Source organism: Micromys minutus, assembly GCF_963924665.1.
Source record: "Micromys minutus genome assembly, chromosome: 7".
NCBI lineage: Eukaryota > Metazoa > Chordata > Mammalia > Rodentia > Muridae > Micromys > Micromys minutus.
The window spans coordinates 60522949-60540130 of record NC_137976.1 but is presented as its reverse complement, the minus strand read 5'-3'; the positions used below and the strand labels follow the sequence as shown (position 1 = coordinate 60540130).

The window sequence follows — 17182 nt, the reverse complement described above, 5'->3', positions numbered from 1 at the left end:
AGAAGTCTGGAGCTCAGAGTTTAAGGATGCTGCCAGCTGTGGCAGCAATCTCTGATGTCTCAGATGACAGTTATGCCAAAGGCAGCTCAATGCCACAGTAACAAAGACTTCCAAGCTGCTCCCTTGGTGTGCCAACTAGGTTGTGCTCATAACTGCCCACCTCCTGCATTTGCCCAGCTCCCCTTCTGGATCCCCTAGCCTTCGTACTGGGGTCTCCCCACTACCCTTCCCATAAATCCTCTCTGGCAGCTGTAACCAGTCATCTTCTATTGCTTGGAATCCTGACCCCTGACTCGTGTGGCACGACTGCAAATTGCTTGAAGCAAGAAAGATAGTTCAGAAGAGAGGTGGGAAGAAAGGCATTGATTGATAGAACATATCTCACAGAAATGTTAAGAAAATGAAATGTTGTCACTACGGGCCCTGTTTGTATCATGACCAATGGGATTTGGTTACTTAGCATGAATCCGCTGTATTCTGAATTGCTACAAAAGCAGAAATGTGTATTTGCTCTCACAGACACACATACACAAATACACACACACCATAATTTAGAAACAAAAAATAAAACCACACCAGGCTATAGTGATGTGTGCCTTTAATTCCAGCACTCAGAAGCCAGAAATGGGAATTCTCTGAGTTTGAGGCCAGCCTGGTATACAGTCCAGGACAGTCAAGGCTATACAGAGAAACTCTGTCTTAAAAAACACACACGGATGCAAAAAAATGCTTAAAATCTGTACATTTATCTTTGTTTTGTAAAATAAAGTTGTTAAACACACACACACACACACACACACACACACGGAGAAGATTCTGCCACCGCCACCAGCACAGCTGCGCCAGCGAAGCTGTGCCAGAGCCGCGAGGAGACCGGCCGCCTGACTTCCCCTCGCTGGCCACCGTGTCCTCGGATTTGTCCAACGGACTGTTTAAATCATGGTGGATTACTATGAAGTGCTGGGAGTGCAGAGACATGCCTCACCCGAGGACATTAAAAGAAGTGTATCGAAAACAGGTGCTTAAATGGCAACCGGACAAAAATCCTGAAAATAAAGAAGAGAACGGAAATTCAAACAAGTATCTGAGGCATAGGAAGTGTTACCGGATGCTAAAAAGCGGGACATCTACGACAAATACGGCAAAGAAAGATTAAACGGTGGTGGAGGAGGAGGTGGAAGTCATTTTGACAGTACATTTGAATTTGGCTTCACATTCCGGAACCCAGATGATGCCTTCAGGGAAATTTTTGGTGGAAGGGACCCATTTTCATTTGACTTATTTGAAGACCCATTTCATGACTTTTTTGGAAACCGAAGGGGTCCCCGAGGAAGTAGAAGCCAAGGTGCTGGCTCCTTTTTCTCTGCCTTCAGTGGATTTCCTTCTTTTGGAAGTGAATTTCCTGCTGTTGGTACAGGCTTCACTCTATTCGGGTCACTAGGTCACGGGGTCTCACTTCATTCTCTTCATTTGGCGGCAGTGGAATGGGCAACTTCAAAGCAATATCAACTTCAACCATGATAGCTAATGGCAAAAAAAAAAAAAAAAAATCGCTACAAAGAGACTTGTGGAGAACGGCCATAAAGAGTACAAGTTGAAGAAGACAGACAGTTAAAGTCCTTGAGGATAAATGGTAAGGAGCACCTGCTACGCTTGGATAACGAGTAATTCACCGCACGCATTTAACAGAAATGTTAAACCATGACAAGCACCATTTGAGGAATAACAGAAACTTTTTTTTTAAGATTTCAAACGAACTCGATTTTTTGTATAACTGTACCTAATCTAAAGTATTTCTAAAACAGCTCATTGGAGCCCCCATTTGTCAGATTTTTGAGTTTGTTGTTGGTTGTTGGGACCACAAAATAGGACTTTTTTTTTTTTTTTGTCTTTAAAATTGTTGTAATCTCTGTATGCACTTTGCTTTAAACAAAACGTGATCTGAGGTGAGCTCTGAGTAGTGACAGGACGAGACTGTCTTTAACACCAGCATGGAACTGCTTCCCACTGTGTTGAATTGTGAGTGCGTAGTGTCAGCCTACTGTGAAGTTAACATTGCCAGAATCTTCTACAGAAATATTTCAATTTAATTTTCAGTATTTAGTGATGAAAGCTATTATTGCACCAATGGTAACACATTTCTGGTTTAGTGTAAATTAAGGATGTTTTCTAGTTGTACATGGATGCTGGCAACCTTGTCAGTTTGAATATTGTTTAAATATGTAATGTTAAACTTAGGTTTTTAAAATGCTGGTAATTTGGGTTTTTGTCATTTGCTAAAAAAAAGAAAAGAAAAGAAATTCGAATGTGTTTGGTGCATTCTTTTATGAGTGGGGTCTGCAAAAAAAAAAAAAAAAAAAAAGAATGAAAAGAAAAGAAAAAGAAAAAAAGACACACACACAAACAAAAAAGCAAGTATTTCACAAATACCGACATTTGTAGCAGAATGTCCATGACCTTTTAGAGGAGGATTTCCAGGCACAGGCCTTTCTCTTTGGAACTTGTCATTAACTTAGTCCTCAGAGGTATGCAGCATTTCGTGGCATGGTGCTCTGATGGCCTCAGTGTGAACGGTCAGGACGAGGACTCTGGAGAGCAGACAGGAACTCATCCAGTAAGAGAGTGGGGACTGACTGGGTTACAAGGACGGAAGCTAAAGGTGACGAGAAACTGCGATCCATGCCTGTGATCCCAGAGCGATTAAGGCAGAGAAAAGATTACGCTGTGAAGTTGGGCTACAGCTCTCTGATCCTGTCTCCCCAAATTGGAGCAGTACAAGAGGTCTGCTCACCAGCGCTGTGGTAAAGAGCCTGCCCTCCTCTCAAGGCTGCTGAGCCTTCCTTACCCATAGATAAACTGCTGGCAACTGAGGGGGCCTGTTTACTGGGTGCTTATAGAGAAAGGAGGTTGGATTTTTGCTTGAGTTGTTGCTGCAAAATAAATTATTTAAGCAGCTTCTGAACCAAAAATAAAATTTTGAAGCATTGAAGGACAATAAGTGTGTCAAAATGGAACTCGATGAAAAAGAGGAGAAGGGTGAAGGGGAGGAGGAGGAGGGAGAAGAGGAGAATGAGGAGAAGAGCAAAGAAAGCCAAAAGTGGTAGAAATATTGGAAAGGAGGCCTTAGGGAGGATTAATGAAGATCATGGAGCCAGAAACAGGACCACAAACCCTCTGCCTCCCCACGGCAAGAGTAGCCAAGGCAGAGAGGTTCCCACACAGACCCCAATGTTCTCAAAGTGCTGCAAGTCTACTGTAGAGGGCACAAGGTCCAAGTGCTCACAGATAAACAGTAGGGAAAACAGGAATGTGACACGCACAGACACACACACACATACACAGATACATAGACAGACACTCACATAGACACACACAGACACACACACATGCACATACACAGACACACACATATGCACATACACATACACAGACAGACACACACACATAGACACACACACACACACACACATTGATTTTTTTGAGACAATTTGTGTGTAGTCCTGTCCTGGAACTCTATGTAGGCCAGGCTGGCCTCAAATTTAAAGATCCAGCTGCCTCTATCTCCTGAGTGCTGGGATTAAAGGCGTGCACCACCACTGCCCAGTCTAGGGTTGTCTCTTCAATGGAAGACATGTATACCTGTTGTCTATCCAGAAGGTTAGGAATGGATGTAGTTAATAACCTGGTGATCTGTGCTTTCTGTAAGATTAGAACACACAAGACTCCCCCAGATTTTTACATTTATCTCAGATTCCTCCTCCCTGGACCTTTGAGCATTTTTTTTCTCTCAGTCAACAGAACCCATTTTTTATGGAAGATGTCACATGTACTTTGAAAAAAGCTTCAGTGTAATCATGTCTTAAGCTTTGTTGTACACTTGAGACTGGGTTAATTATCACCAGGAACCTTTCTTCCAAATTGTGCTGTGCTTACATATGCCTAAAATAAACTGCCCGGTGTCGGATTCTGGAAGTTTGAACCAACACTGGCTACTGACTGAGTCCCGGTAAACCAGATTCCCTTCTTGCCTCAAATGGATTGTTACTCTGACTCCACCCCTCACCCCCCATTGTCTGTCCATGCTCTGATACGCAACACTGGAGCCTGTGCTTAGCTTCTGGAGTCTGGGCCTGGCTGCAATGCCAGCCTTCCACTACTTGCTGTGGATGAGATAGAGCAAGTTGCTCGGCTTCCCTTTGCCATTGCGCCGGCTGGTTTTGTGTCAACTTGACACAAGCTGGAGTTATCACAGAGAAAGGAGCTTTCCTCAAGGAAATACTTCCATAACATCCAGCTGTAAGGTATTTTCTTAACTAATGATCAAGGGGGGAGGGCCCAGTCATTGTGGGTGGTGCCATCCCTGGGCTGGTAGACCTGGGTTCTATAAGAAAGCAGGCTGAGCAAGCCAAAAGAAGCAAGCCAGTAAGTAACATCCCTCCATGGCCTCTGCATCAGCTCCTGCTTCCTGACCTTCTTGAGTCCAGTCCTAACTTCCTTTGGTGATGAACAGCAATGTGGAAGTGTGAGCTGAATAAACCCTTTCCTCCCCAACTTGCTTCTTGGTCATGATGTTTGTGCAAGAATAGAAACTCTGAGTAAGACAGCCGTCCTGTGGGGAGCACCTCTCACACACCAAGAGCTCCGGAGATCTGAGCTCTTGTTCCTGCTGACTGACAGTTTCATTGTCCACAGAGCCCGAGGAAGTCATGAGGGGAACTGGCGCTCTGGGCCTAAATTTGGCCAGAAGGAAGAATTGGGTGGCTAAGTGGAAATGACAGGGAACTTGGGGAAAGCAGCTGCACTTTCAAGTATGTGACAGTATGGTGACACATGTCTTTGCTGGACTTTTGACAGTGCAAGGGGATCAGAAGTTCAAGCCATCCTTGCCAACACGGTTTTCCCAAACTGCTGTCTGAACCCATCTCAGAAAACAAAGTTAAATTAGGGGTTGGAGAGATGGCTGAACAGTTCAGAGCACTTTCCGTTCTCACAGAGAACCTGGGTTCAGTCCCCAGCACCCACATGATGGCTCACAACCTTCTGTATGTTTCTAGGCTCTGCAGGCACCTGCAGGCATGGGGGTCCACACACACACACACACACACACACACACACACACACACACACACAAATAGACTGTGGTACACACATAAAATAAATATGTCGTTTTAAAATCAAAAGAGCATACTACAGCTTGAGAAAATACCACATTTGGAGAAAGCAAAAGATTTTCATAACCTCTCGGGAGGAGGGGCTGTCAAACCACTAGGGACCAAACCCAGGGCCTTGCACAATCTAAGCAAGTGTTCCTACCACTGGGCTAGACCCGAGTCCCAGGAAACAACCATTGCCTTGACCTGTGAGACACCTCAGGTGCAGTTTCCAAAGGGAAGGGCTCCAAGACGCCTCTTGGTTCCAGCTGTTTCTCCTTCTGTGGGCCGGCCACAAGTGAGGCCAAGTTGGACAAGGGAGGGCGACCACAGAGGAAGGTGAGGGGAGGAGAGAACAAGTCCTCTGGGAAAGTGAAAGCCACACAGGAAGGAGGCCTCCGGAGGGCTTTATATGGCAAGAAAGGAACGGCTGCCTGTGGTCAGTACTGTCCTGTTGGCGGTGACAGAAAGCAGAACTCATCACGATGTGTCCTTTGCTTCCATCTTCTCCATCATAGGGAGTATTCTGAGAATCAAGCGTCCCAGAGGAAAAGTCAACCTGAGATGGGAAAAAAAAAATACTGCAACACATTGCTCTGGGGTTGTTATGTGGACCAGTGTGGGGAGGGGGTGCATGGATTTTCCCACAGGTGTTGTCTAAGGAGCAGACAGAGGTCTGGAAAGCTGACACTAATTTTCAAAACTGGAGGAAACTCAGTTCCAGGAATTGTAAGTCTTAGTGTTCCCGCTGTCCGGACCTACATGGATAATTAATAAAGCCTGTATGCACCTCAAATGTGCAGGGTCTCCCTGACCAGTGAAAGGGCCAGACATTTTGATTCCAGTCATTCTTGTCCTCGAGGAGACTCTTGGTTCCTCTCCCTTTCTGTCTTTGAGACAGAGCCTTGCTGTGTAACCCAGGCTGCCTTTGAACCCAACATCTTCCTGGTCCTTCCTCCCAAGTACTGTGAAGACAGGCCCAATACCCCAATACCAAAACATTTCAGATCAGTTATGCCAGCAGTAATTATTTATATCAGAACTGCATTTTCTAGTGCTGGGATTAAAGGCACATGTGCTGGACCACATCTGACTGGTATTTATACTTTTATTTATATTTAAATTTTTACTCAAATGGAATCCTTTTTATTGGAAACAATTGTTTTACATGATGGACCACAACCATCTGAAACTCCAGTTCCAGGAAATCTGAGTCCCTCTTCTGACCTCCATGGACACCAAGCATGCACGTGGTACCAAATACATACATGCAAGCAAAACACCCATGCACATAAAATAAAACAAATCTGAAAATAAACTGGGTATGGTGATGGTCCACCTCTTCTACCTCAACATTCATGGGGCAAAGCAGGAGACAGGAATTCAAGACCAGCTAGAGCACCGTAGTGAGTTCAAAGTCAGCCTGAGCTACTTAGTGAGCTTAAAGGGCAAGGGCCACTGGGCAGTGGTGGCACACGCCTTTAAACCCAGCAAAGGGGAGGCAGAAGCTGGTGGATCTCTGTGAGTTCAATGCCAGTCTGGTCTACAGAGTGAATTCTAGGACAGGCAGGGTTACACAGAGAAATCTTGTCCTGAAAAACCACATACGCACGCACACGCATGCGCACACGCACATACACACACACAATGCCAAGGGCCAGAGATAGAGCTTGTGTAGCATGTGGAGTAAGTGTATGGGGTTTCCCCTTAAGCACCACTGGAAAGTCAAGAGCATATCCAAGTGTGGTCTCCAGACTAACTTTCTATCCTGTGGTAAGGAGTGCGTGTTGTCTATTCAAAGATGCTGCTCTGGCAGCATGTCCCAATGTGTTCCCACCTCCCTGACATTTTGTTCTCCTCAGACACTACCCAATGTGCCTATAGTTTTCCTGTGTCTCAGTAACCACCATCTTGTGCCACTTTCCAGTGTGGACACAGGGTATATACTATGGCATCATGATGCTGCATTATAGGAAGGAGATGGTATGGATAAACTGGGCAATTTAAGGAGGGTTGGGGGGGTCCTAAAAGGACTGGTACAAAGATGACACAGGAATTCAGAGGGTCAGGACTAGGCGGCCACGGTAAGGAGAGTTCTGACCAGAAGAAGGTGAGAAAGTCCACAAGTGACTTTCTGCTTTGTCTCTTCTGTACCTTACTAATGCATCATGACAATGGTAGCATCTTTGTAATGATACGGTATTTTTCATTCCTATTTTTATGAGTATGGATTTTTTCCTGCTTGTATATCGGCGCATCATGTGTGCCTGGTGCCCAAGGAGGCAAGAAAGTGTTGGATTCCCTGAAACTGAAAGTACAGATGGTTGTGAACCACACTGTGTATGTGCGAGGGACCAAACCCAGGTCCTTTTCAAGAGCGGATAATACTCTGAAATACTGAGCCAAGATATTGGGCATGATGGTGAATGCCTCTAATCCCAGCACTTTGGAGGCAGAGACAGGTGGATCTCTGTGACTCTGAGACCTGCCTGGTCTTCAGCCTGGGCTTTTATACAGACAAATCCTGTCTCAGAAAAATCAAATCAAAACAAAACAACAACAACAACAACAACAACAAAAAAAAACCCTAACCACTGAGCCATTGCTCCAGCCCTTCTACAATACACTCTTAAAGAGCTTGCCTAGCTCTCTTCTCTCCCTTAAAATGTGTCACACGATAAACAGAATATAAAGTATTTCTTAAATGCATTGCCAGACATTCACTTTCACTAATGTTTAACTGTAGTCACATTTCTTTTCTTTGTTTCTTTTAAATGGGATCTTATTCTGTGGCCTTGGATGATCTGGTGTAAGTACTTGCTTTGTAGCTCAGGCTGTCCTTCAACTCATGGAAATCCTCCTGTCTCAGCTCCTTGAGAACTGAGGTGACAGTTGTACACAACCACACCTGACTCCCTTCTAGCTGTTCTTATTCTTAACCTGACTGGATGCCATTTAGCAGCAGGAGGCTGTGGAAATCACTCAGCACCGTGCCTCAGTTAGATTCCCAGGCAAAAAAGGAAAGAGAGCAGGGAAGAGTGAGAGGAAGAAAACAAGGGACAGAGAAAAGGAAAGAAAAGAAAAAGAAGAAAGAAAAATACTGTAATAGCTGGGTGGTAGTTCTCACCTCTAATCCCAGAACTCAGGAGGCAGAGACAGGTGAATCTCCAAGTTCAAAAACAAAAAAAGAAAGAAAGAAAGAGAGAGAGAGAGAGAGAGAGAGAGAGAGAGAGAGAGAGAGAGAGAAGGAGGGAGGGAAGAAAAGGAAGGAGGGAGGAAGGAAGGAAGGAAGGAAGGAAGGAAGGAAGGAAGGAAGGAAGGAAAAAGAAAGTATGTGTGTATGGGCTGGGGCGTGGTAGTAATGGGGAAGGCCCAGAACTACATCTTATTGGTGGTCTGGGGGTTCCTGGTTGTCCTCTAAGCAGCTCTATGCTTTCTCCTCAAGCTCCATACAACTTCATATGTAAGTCCAGAGAAGGAACAGAAAATCAGGGTGCTCTTACCAGAAGAGACTGACATAAAAATAATGACCATCCTTCCTGGTCTTGGAAAAGATCTCTTAGAAATTCCAGAGTGTTAGGTCACAGGAAGCCCCTCAGCCTATCTAGCGTTCCTGCCTTTCCAGCCAGTGCTCACCCACCAGGAACATAGTCAGTCTCCTACTGTGCACACTGGTAAAGGAGGTGAGAAGCCTCTTGAATATAAGTAGAATGCCAAACAATGAAGATTTCCACAAGAGATTTCTCTAAGGAATAAGATCCCCCTTAGGAACCTGGCTTAGGAATCCTGTGATTGTTTCTAGTTCCTGAGATCCGTGAGCACTGAACAGACAGGAAGAAGAGCCAGCTCTGTTGGAACAATAGACCCCATGAGCAAAATTGGGTGTGTAAGACCTCGAAGGTCATCCTAGACAGAGGACCTTTGAACTCTGTTCTAAACTGTATATCATCAAAGCAATAGTAAAAAGTTGATCCCAATTATTTAGGGAACAGTTACATCCAAATATCATAGATTTAAGAATAGTATGGGTCCCAGACTTGGTGGCACACACCTTTGATTCCAGAACACAGGAGGCAGAGGCAGGCAGATCTCTGAGTTTGAGGCTAGCCTGGCGGTCTACAGAGTGAGTTCCTGAACAGCCAGCACAGAGAAACCCTGTCTCAAAAACCAAATCAAGACAAAACAAACAAAACCCAAACAAACAAAAAACAAGCATGCTCATGTATGGGCCAGAGAAATGGTTCAGCAGTTAAGAGCACTGGACCGGGGTTCAATTCCCAGCATCTGCATTATAGCTTACAACTGTCTATAACTTCAGTTCTAGGAAACCCAACTTTTATACATACATATATACAAGGAAACAAAATTAAAAAAACAAACAAAAGACAACACTGGTTGTTCTTCCAGAGTATCTGGATTTAATTCCAGCTTCCACGTGGTGACTCACAATTGTCTGTAACTCCAGATCCAGGGCATTTGATGCCTTCTCTTGGCCTCTGTGAGCAGTCAATGCTCTTAGTGCACAAACAGGCAAAAATGTTCATACACATTAAATGAACCAGCCAGATGGCCCAGGGAATAAAGACCCTCACCGCCAAGCCTGGCAAGTTGAATTTGATCCCTAGTATACATGGTGGAAGAGAGAACCAACTTGTAAGTGCTATATCCTCTGACCTCTGACCTCTGACCTCCACGTGCATGTTGTAGGATGCATGCCCTCCCCCACCTGTCCCCTCCCTCCAAAACACAAGTAAATACTCATATTTGATAATATCCAATATGTCTAAATAACTCCTGAAATACAGCAACAATACACACACACACACACACACACACACACACACACACACACACTAAAGCTGCCTTACACCCATCAGAATGTGTTGTTTCTTTTGCCACAAATGAAAAGATGCTGAAAGCTGGAAGGAGCTTGAGAGATCTTTAGATCGTTTCGTCCAAACCTTTTCTTCTAGAGTGGAAAGCTCAGCCCACCCACGAGTGTTGCGTTACTCATAATGATGAGCATGGGGGGGGACCTCCATCTCGCTCAGCTCCGCTGCGATGACTGAACGCGTCCATTCCAACCGGTCCACAGTGCCCAGGTATGTGGTCAATCAGACTCTATTCCAGACATTTCTGCGAAATGTGTATGAATGGGATTAGCATTAAATGTGGGCTTTGAGCAAAGCAGATTTCGAAGAGCCCCAAGCAGGTACAGGCTAGAAAGGCTGGCTTCCCAGACAGAAAGAAGATGAGACCCCCACTCCTCCCTCCGTCCAGAGGAGCCTTAAGCCTTGGATCAGACTTCGGTACAAAACAGTAGCCGAGAACATTTGGGGGATAACTGTAGGTGTTTTGAATATAGATGAAGTATCAAAGTTAGAAGATCATTGTTAATCTCGTTTACTTGTATCTTTAGACTCAAGGTGACATTCTTACAACGCAAATTCATATACTGAGATACTTAAAAGTGGGTTGGACTATCATGACTTTAAACAGACTTTTTTTTTTTTTTTTAAGATTTATTTATTTTATGTATGTAAGTATGCTGTTCTCTTCAGACACACCAGCAGAGGTCATCAGATCCCATTACAGATGGTTGTGAGCCTCCATGTGGTAGCTGGGAATTGAACTCAGGGCCTCTGGAAGAGCAGTCAGTGCTCTTATCCGCCGAGCCATCTCCCCAGCCTTAAACAGACTTCTAAAGTTTCAACAAATATCAAGTAAAGGATCCGAGTGTGTTGACACACACCTGTGATTCCAGCCCTTTGGAGGCTGAGGCAGGAGGATCTAATCCTACTTTGGCTGCATACAGTGTGGGTTCCAGGTCAACCGGAGCTACACAAGGAGATTATCACAAACACATGGGTACTAAAGTAAGAGTAACTCAGAGCGTGGCAGTTATGGTCATGACAAATGGCTAGGTTACACTACCACCCAGACCTGGTAAGGGCCTTCACTGCTTTGTTCTCATTTTCTTCCTGCTTAGCCCCACTTCCTGACATCACCTCCCCCCCCCCCCCTTGGGTTTGTAAATTTCTGAGAAACTCTTGCTTTCAAGAGGCATCTTCACGGGGTGAGCTAGAAACAGGAGTGCCCCAGGGCTGTCCCACGGGGCGGAGGGGTTCACCTGGACCACTGCAGGCAGACTACAGGGTAACAAAAGACCAAAAGATCCTTCAAGACCTCTAAAGCTCTTTGCAACCCCAGATGCCAGCCCGCAGGCAAAGACGGTGAAGCCAGAGGTGGCGAGAAAACGGAGACGCCAAAAGGGAGGCCGATCCTAGGGGGAGGGGCGGGGCCCAGAGTTCATTCTGGCTTTCTGTTTTCCCTGGAGGGCCCTGGCTTCTCTGCCTGCTTCTGCTAATTTCCTTCAGTGTCCGATTTCACTTGATAAAGAAGCAGGGGGATGGGGAGAGAGCCTCAGCAGGCTCCGCGGGGAACACTGATGGCCCTGAAGCAGAAACAGGTGCTCTCTTGCTGGATGTCAACTCTTCCTGCCCCATCCCGGTCCACACCGCGGACAGCAGGGAGATTTAACAGGAGAGAGCCCACAAGCCTAATTAAAGCAAGGGTTGTTTTGAACTCTGCAAACATAGCATGTGAAGCGAACAAAGAACCCCGGCCAGCATATTTCCGAGTTCCAGAGAGGAAAGAACAATACAGTCAGGTCAACAAACCGGGACCCTAGGGTCACTTTATCCTGGACAGGATATAAAGATGAATAGCTTCTTTTCTTACCCTCAAAATACTCCCAGGCTTCAATTGCACCAGAAAGCTAAACAACAAATAATAAAGAACAGCTCACTATAAAACATGCTTCATCCTGCGTTACCAGAAGACCATGTGGAATCTCCCTGGAAATTGCAAGCAAACAGACTATCTCCCATATCCATCTCACCCTTCCAGGGTGGTGCGGATGTGCCCGCATCTCCTCCTTGGCTGCTTGGGGAGGCAGGACAAGGGCAGTTTGACTTCGCTTATCCCAAGCCACCTCAGGGACGGGTGTTGTGCTGTAGGGAAGTACTAAGACACCCTCCGGAAGTAGGAAAGCATAGTCTGAGATGTGGGAAAGCCAGAAGCTGGCTCAGGGATCCTCGGGCCTGCAACAAAGCCGGGGTCTTGGGGTTCTTGGACATTCAGGCGCCGCTGGAAGAACAGAGAATGAAGTTGGGGGCCAAAGGCTGTGTCTAGCCAGGGGGGCGGTGGGGGGCGGAGCTCCGGCTGGTCCCACAGGATATAGTCCTTGGCTACCGCAGCAGACTTGGTGGTAGTCCTGGCTGGGAGCGCAGAGAAGCCTTCCAAGGGAGAGTAGGCTGTGGCTCTGTAGGTGAAAGCCTCCTTCATGGCGGATTGGATTGTGGTAAAGAGCCAGTCCGTGGTTCCAACCAGTTTATTGTCATGGCTGAAAGTGGATGTGTAAAACCATAAGCCACTTTTCAGGGTGGGCCTGAGTCTCTCTTTTCCTATTATGGGTCTGAGATGTTAGGGATGCCTCATTTACGTGTGGAAGGGCTTGGGGCACTGATTAATGGCCACAAATCTATGGGGACTACAGCTACGTGACAGGGGTCAGGGTCTCTGAGGCTTCAAGCCTTTAGCTAGCTCAACTTTACCAGGCTTCCTCTCACGATCCACAGCCCCCACCTATTAATCTGCCATGGCCCCAAGTAAAAGCTAAAAACCAAATCTCTCTTCTCTCTCTCCCTCCCTCCCCACTCTCTCTTTCCCCCCTGAGGCATATTTTCTTGGGCAGCCCTGGCTGTCTTGGGATTCACTCTGTAGACTAGGCTGGCCTCAAACTCAGAGATCTGCCTTTGTCTGCCTCCTATGTGCACATGTCTTTTTCCCATTCCGTTTCTCGCCATGCTGTAGTGGACCAGGAATAGGTGATGTCCCTATGTCTGCTCAGAGGTGTGGGGACACCAGGGAGGAAACCTCAGATCTCTCGTAGACATCTGTTTGCCTCTCCCCAACATCTAGACCAATACCTACCAAGCCATCCTCTGCACAGATGGGAGTAGGTCCTATGCCCTGTTTCTCTACCAGAGCCGTGGCATGAGGTGGGATGTGACCCAGGGATGGTAAACCCGAGTGCTCATGGGCTTCTCCAGGTAAGACGGGGGATGGGCTTGCTGTCAGCACTAGACTGTGGGAGCTAAGTGTTCCCCGCTCACCGCGTCCTTGAACATGCAGTTCTGCCTGAAGAAAAAGCCCCCATTCATCCTGGCACTGTGAAAAGTCATGAGCCACCACAGCCTGGCTAGAAATGGGATGCTAAACGCTCCGTTACACTTCTTCCATTAGTACTGTAGTCTAGAGCCTCAGTCATGGGAGAGGTTCAGAAAGGGCAAGCAACTTCCCTGAAACCCAGTAGGTAAAACCATGCAAGTGACTGATGACTTAGGCAATCTGTTGCATGTGGTTTTTGATACCCGCCCCTCAAGCTCCAGAAACAGGCTACACTACCAGCCCCCAACCAGTTTCCCTTGAATCCACGGATAAAACAAACACACACAGTTGTTCAATTTCAACTAGCCCTTCGACACAGTTGGCTGGCCACTGCTGTCCCCCGAGAGAAGCATGTCCTTGGAGAGACAGTATTCTCCACAATGCCTCTACTCTGATATGGGTATGAAAAGGGTTCTGTGCCTATGGGGTTTAGTGAAAAACAGGAAGTCCTGGAATCACATTCTTTGGGGATCTTTGCAGAATTCTTCATTACTTCTATGTTTTGATATCCAATTACGCATGTCCTATTCCCAGGCAGCTTTCCCATGGCATTCATGTGTGCACAAAACTACATGTCTGACTGCAGGCAGAGCCCATGTCCTTCTACCCTGTCAACAAAAGATCCAGCATGCGAGTGAGGGGTACGGAGACATGGGAGAAGCCCTGCCTTCCAGTTGATTGGAGGTAAATAAGGCGGCTCTACGGCAAACGTGCTAGTCCATGCTGTGTCTCTGAGTTCCACGGCGATTGTATGGTAAGTAAATGGATGGATTGATCCACAGTCCTGACAGTCAGGAGAGAATCGACAAAATAACAGAAGTGAGTGGTATCAACTTGACAGAATCCAGGATTCACCTGGGAAATGGGTCACTGGGCATGACTTTGGGGGATGATCTTGGTTGCCTGCGTGCGAGTGAGCCGTCCTGCCCACTGGGAGCAGCACCATTCCCCAGGAAGGAGAAAGTGAGCTGATAACCAGCATGTGGGAGGTCCTTGTCTCTGCGACTGTGGAGGAATGTGACCACTACCCTCAAGCTCATGAGGTTTCGAAACATCTGCTGTGACCCCTTCTCTCTTAAGTTGCTTTTACCAGGTCATCTTATAGCAAGAGGAAAAGAAACTGCCACATAAGGGAAGAGGACCAGCAAGAGAGAAACTCGAACTTTCTTTATCAAAAAATTATAATAAATTAGGTAAAAAAACAAAGAACAAAAAGCCAGGTCCTCAAAAAGATTGAGCAAATCCTCCTCCTTCGGAAGATGCCTTGCTTTTTGCAGAAAATATGGATGGAACTCACCACAGGGTATGGGTTAGTTAGACTGGGATGTGGAACTGAGAAACTAGTTAGCTTTCTCCACTTCACGGGTTTCCTCCTGCAAGCTCCTCCCTGCGGATTACCCCTGGCACCCCAACCTACCCCATCCTCAAATGTGTTGCTGCTGCCCCCTGCTGGACAAACCCTGTCAACCCCCCCCAAGGCCGCCATTTTCCACATGCAGTCAGGAGCTGTAGGAGGCAGGCAGTAAAATAGTATTTAAATATAGCCAGAGACCAAAATAAATCTGTTCTTGGAAAGTCTGAAACCTCTGGCTAGTAATCAGTATATAAGTTTGTGAAGGGGAAGAGCAAGAGAATGGGAGCATTAAAGGCCTCGACTGCCTGCCTTGTGCCCTGGGTCCATCCCAAGTATACCCCCTCCCTAAAGACTGTGCTATCCGTCAGGGAGGTTTGCAAAGACTACGTGGCTCAGAGACTACCTTCCAAGCTCTTCAGCTATCCTTTCTTTCCTCTTATTCCAGAGACTCCAGACTTAGCCATTGCCTCCTGTGTTAGCCTTGCTTCCCACGCCTCCTCCTCTCCTAGCCTGTGCTCCCACTCGACTGAACCGTTCCTAGTGCGCATGCTCTCTCTCCTCACCCCCACTGCTGCTCTAGTGTCTGTGTTCTCTCCGACTCACACCCCAACACTTACTCATCTGTTAATAGCAGCTCTGTGTGTGTGTGTGTGTGTGTGTGTGTGTGGTGTGTCTGTCTGTCTGCATAGAGAAAGAGATGAAACAAAATTGAACAAAAATGAAATAAGAACAGATAGATAGGTAGACACACACAGAGTGTGTGTGTTTCATTGTGTAGCCCTTGGTGTCTTGGAACTCATTATGTAGACCAGAATGGCCTCAGACTCACAGAGATCCATCTGCCTCCAGAGAGCTTGGATTAAAGGCGTGTGCCACTGTGCCTGGTCAGAAGAGGTAAATTATTTGTCAATAATTTCTTCATTGTATTTTGTATTGTTTGAATCTTGAACTATGTAACCATAACTCAGATTCAAATTTGTTTTATTTTGTTATTTATCTTTGTTTTGGTCTGGTTTTTTGTTTGTTGTTGTTGTTGTTTTGAGATGGGGTCTCATGTAACCTAGGCTGACCTCAGATTTTTTTTTTTTTTTAAATATCAATTCTGTTTCATTTCATCTGGAAAACTGGATAATCCAGGGCAACAAGGTATTAATTACTCTTCTTCCTCATCATCACCAGCTCCAGCACCACCCTGGCCTTTCTCTCGGTCTGGACGGCCACCACCATAAGGAGAACGGAGGGAGAAGTCAACGCGCTTCTGGGAGACCAGAGGACCGATGAAGGATACGATGCTCACCCCCTGCTCGCGGACCCTGTGGACCCTGTGGACCCTGTGACGTTGGCGGATAAGCGCACCGGCCTGGTGAATAGATTTGGCCAGGCCCAGCTTAAAGACCTGGGTCTGCAGCCGTCTCTCCAAGAAATCCTCAATCTTCAAGCCCAGGATGTAATCCAGCTTCATCTTGCCCTCATCCAGCACCCCAATGAGAACAAGTCACCTCAGTTGAGCATTGCCTTTAAACAGACGCCGAGGATCCTTCTCGTCCAGCTTCAACCGCTCCGGGGCAGCTTTATGGATCTTCGACAGGGTAAATGTGACCCTCCACACCTCACGTTTGTTCCAGAGTCCGTACTCCCCAATCAACTTTAGCTCCTGGTCGAGACGCGATTTCTGAAAGGGTTTGCGTGGGATCACATAGGTTTTGCGACGAACCCAGCTTCTGGAGACTGGCATGTTGACTTCGCTAGGCCGGCAGCGCCTACGAACTCAGGCCGGTGACAGAGTCTGGCCTCAGATTTGATAGGCAGGCAACGATAACTAACCTTGAACTCCTGATCCTCCTGCCTCCATCTCTCAAATTCTGGGATTATAGGTATCCATCACCAAGTCCAGTTTTAGGCATTTCTGGGAGCAAGCCCGAGGCTTCCAGCATAGTCACTCACCTTTCTAGCAGCTGAGGCACGTCTCTTGCCATTATCCGTTTACTTTTAATCAGATGCAGATAAGAAATCTTGGAAACATAATCAATGGACAGTATAAACTATGCATTAAACATAAAATGTGAATTAAAACAAGATAAAGGCGCAGAGTGTGGCATCCTGTGCCTTTAACCCTAGCCCTCAGAAAACAGAGGCAGGCAGAGTTCAAGGTCAGCCTGGTCTGCATAGGGACTTCCAAGACAGATAGGGCTACAGATTACTGTATACTCCAAAGGGACCCTGTCACCCTACAATACATAAATGCAGCTCAATGCCAGAAAGACAAGCTGCCTACTTGAATAACAAGAATGACTTTAAACAGACTTGTTTTATTTAGTTTTTTGAGACAGTGTTTCTCTGTGTAGCCCTGGTTGTCCTGGAACTCACTTTGTAGACCAGGCTGGCCTCAAACTTACAGAGATCTGCCTGCCTCTGCCTTCCTAGTGCTGGGATTAAAGGTGTTCCA

General features: G+C 46.5%; 2 pseudogenes across 2 annotated transcripts; one reads left to right on the top strand and one right to left on the bottom strand.

Moving 5' to 3' along the window:
* The first annotated feature begins 939 nt into the window (after positions 1-939).
* On the top strand, positions 940-1668 carry LOC308422897 (dnaJ homolog subfamily B member 6-like; annotated as a pseudogene). The gene has a single exon. The product of its transcript is annotated as a dnaJ homolog subfamily B member 6-like (transcript).
* A 14221-nt stretch (positions 1669-15889) lies between these two features.
* Positions 15890-16471, bottom strand: LOC308422896 (small ribosomal subunit protein uS4-like; annotated as a pseudogene). Its single transcript has one exon. The product of its transcript is annotated as a small ribosomal subunit protein uS4-like (transcript).
* Positions 16472-17182: the final 711 nt, after the last annotated feature.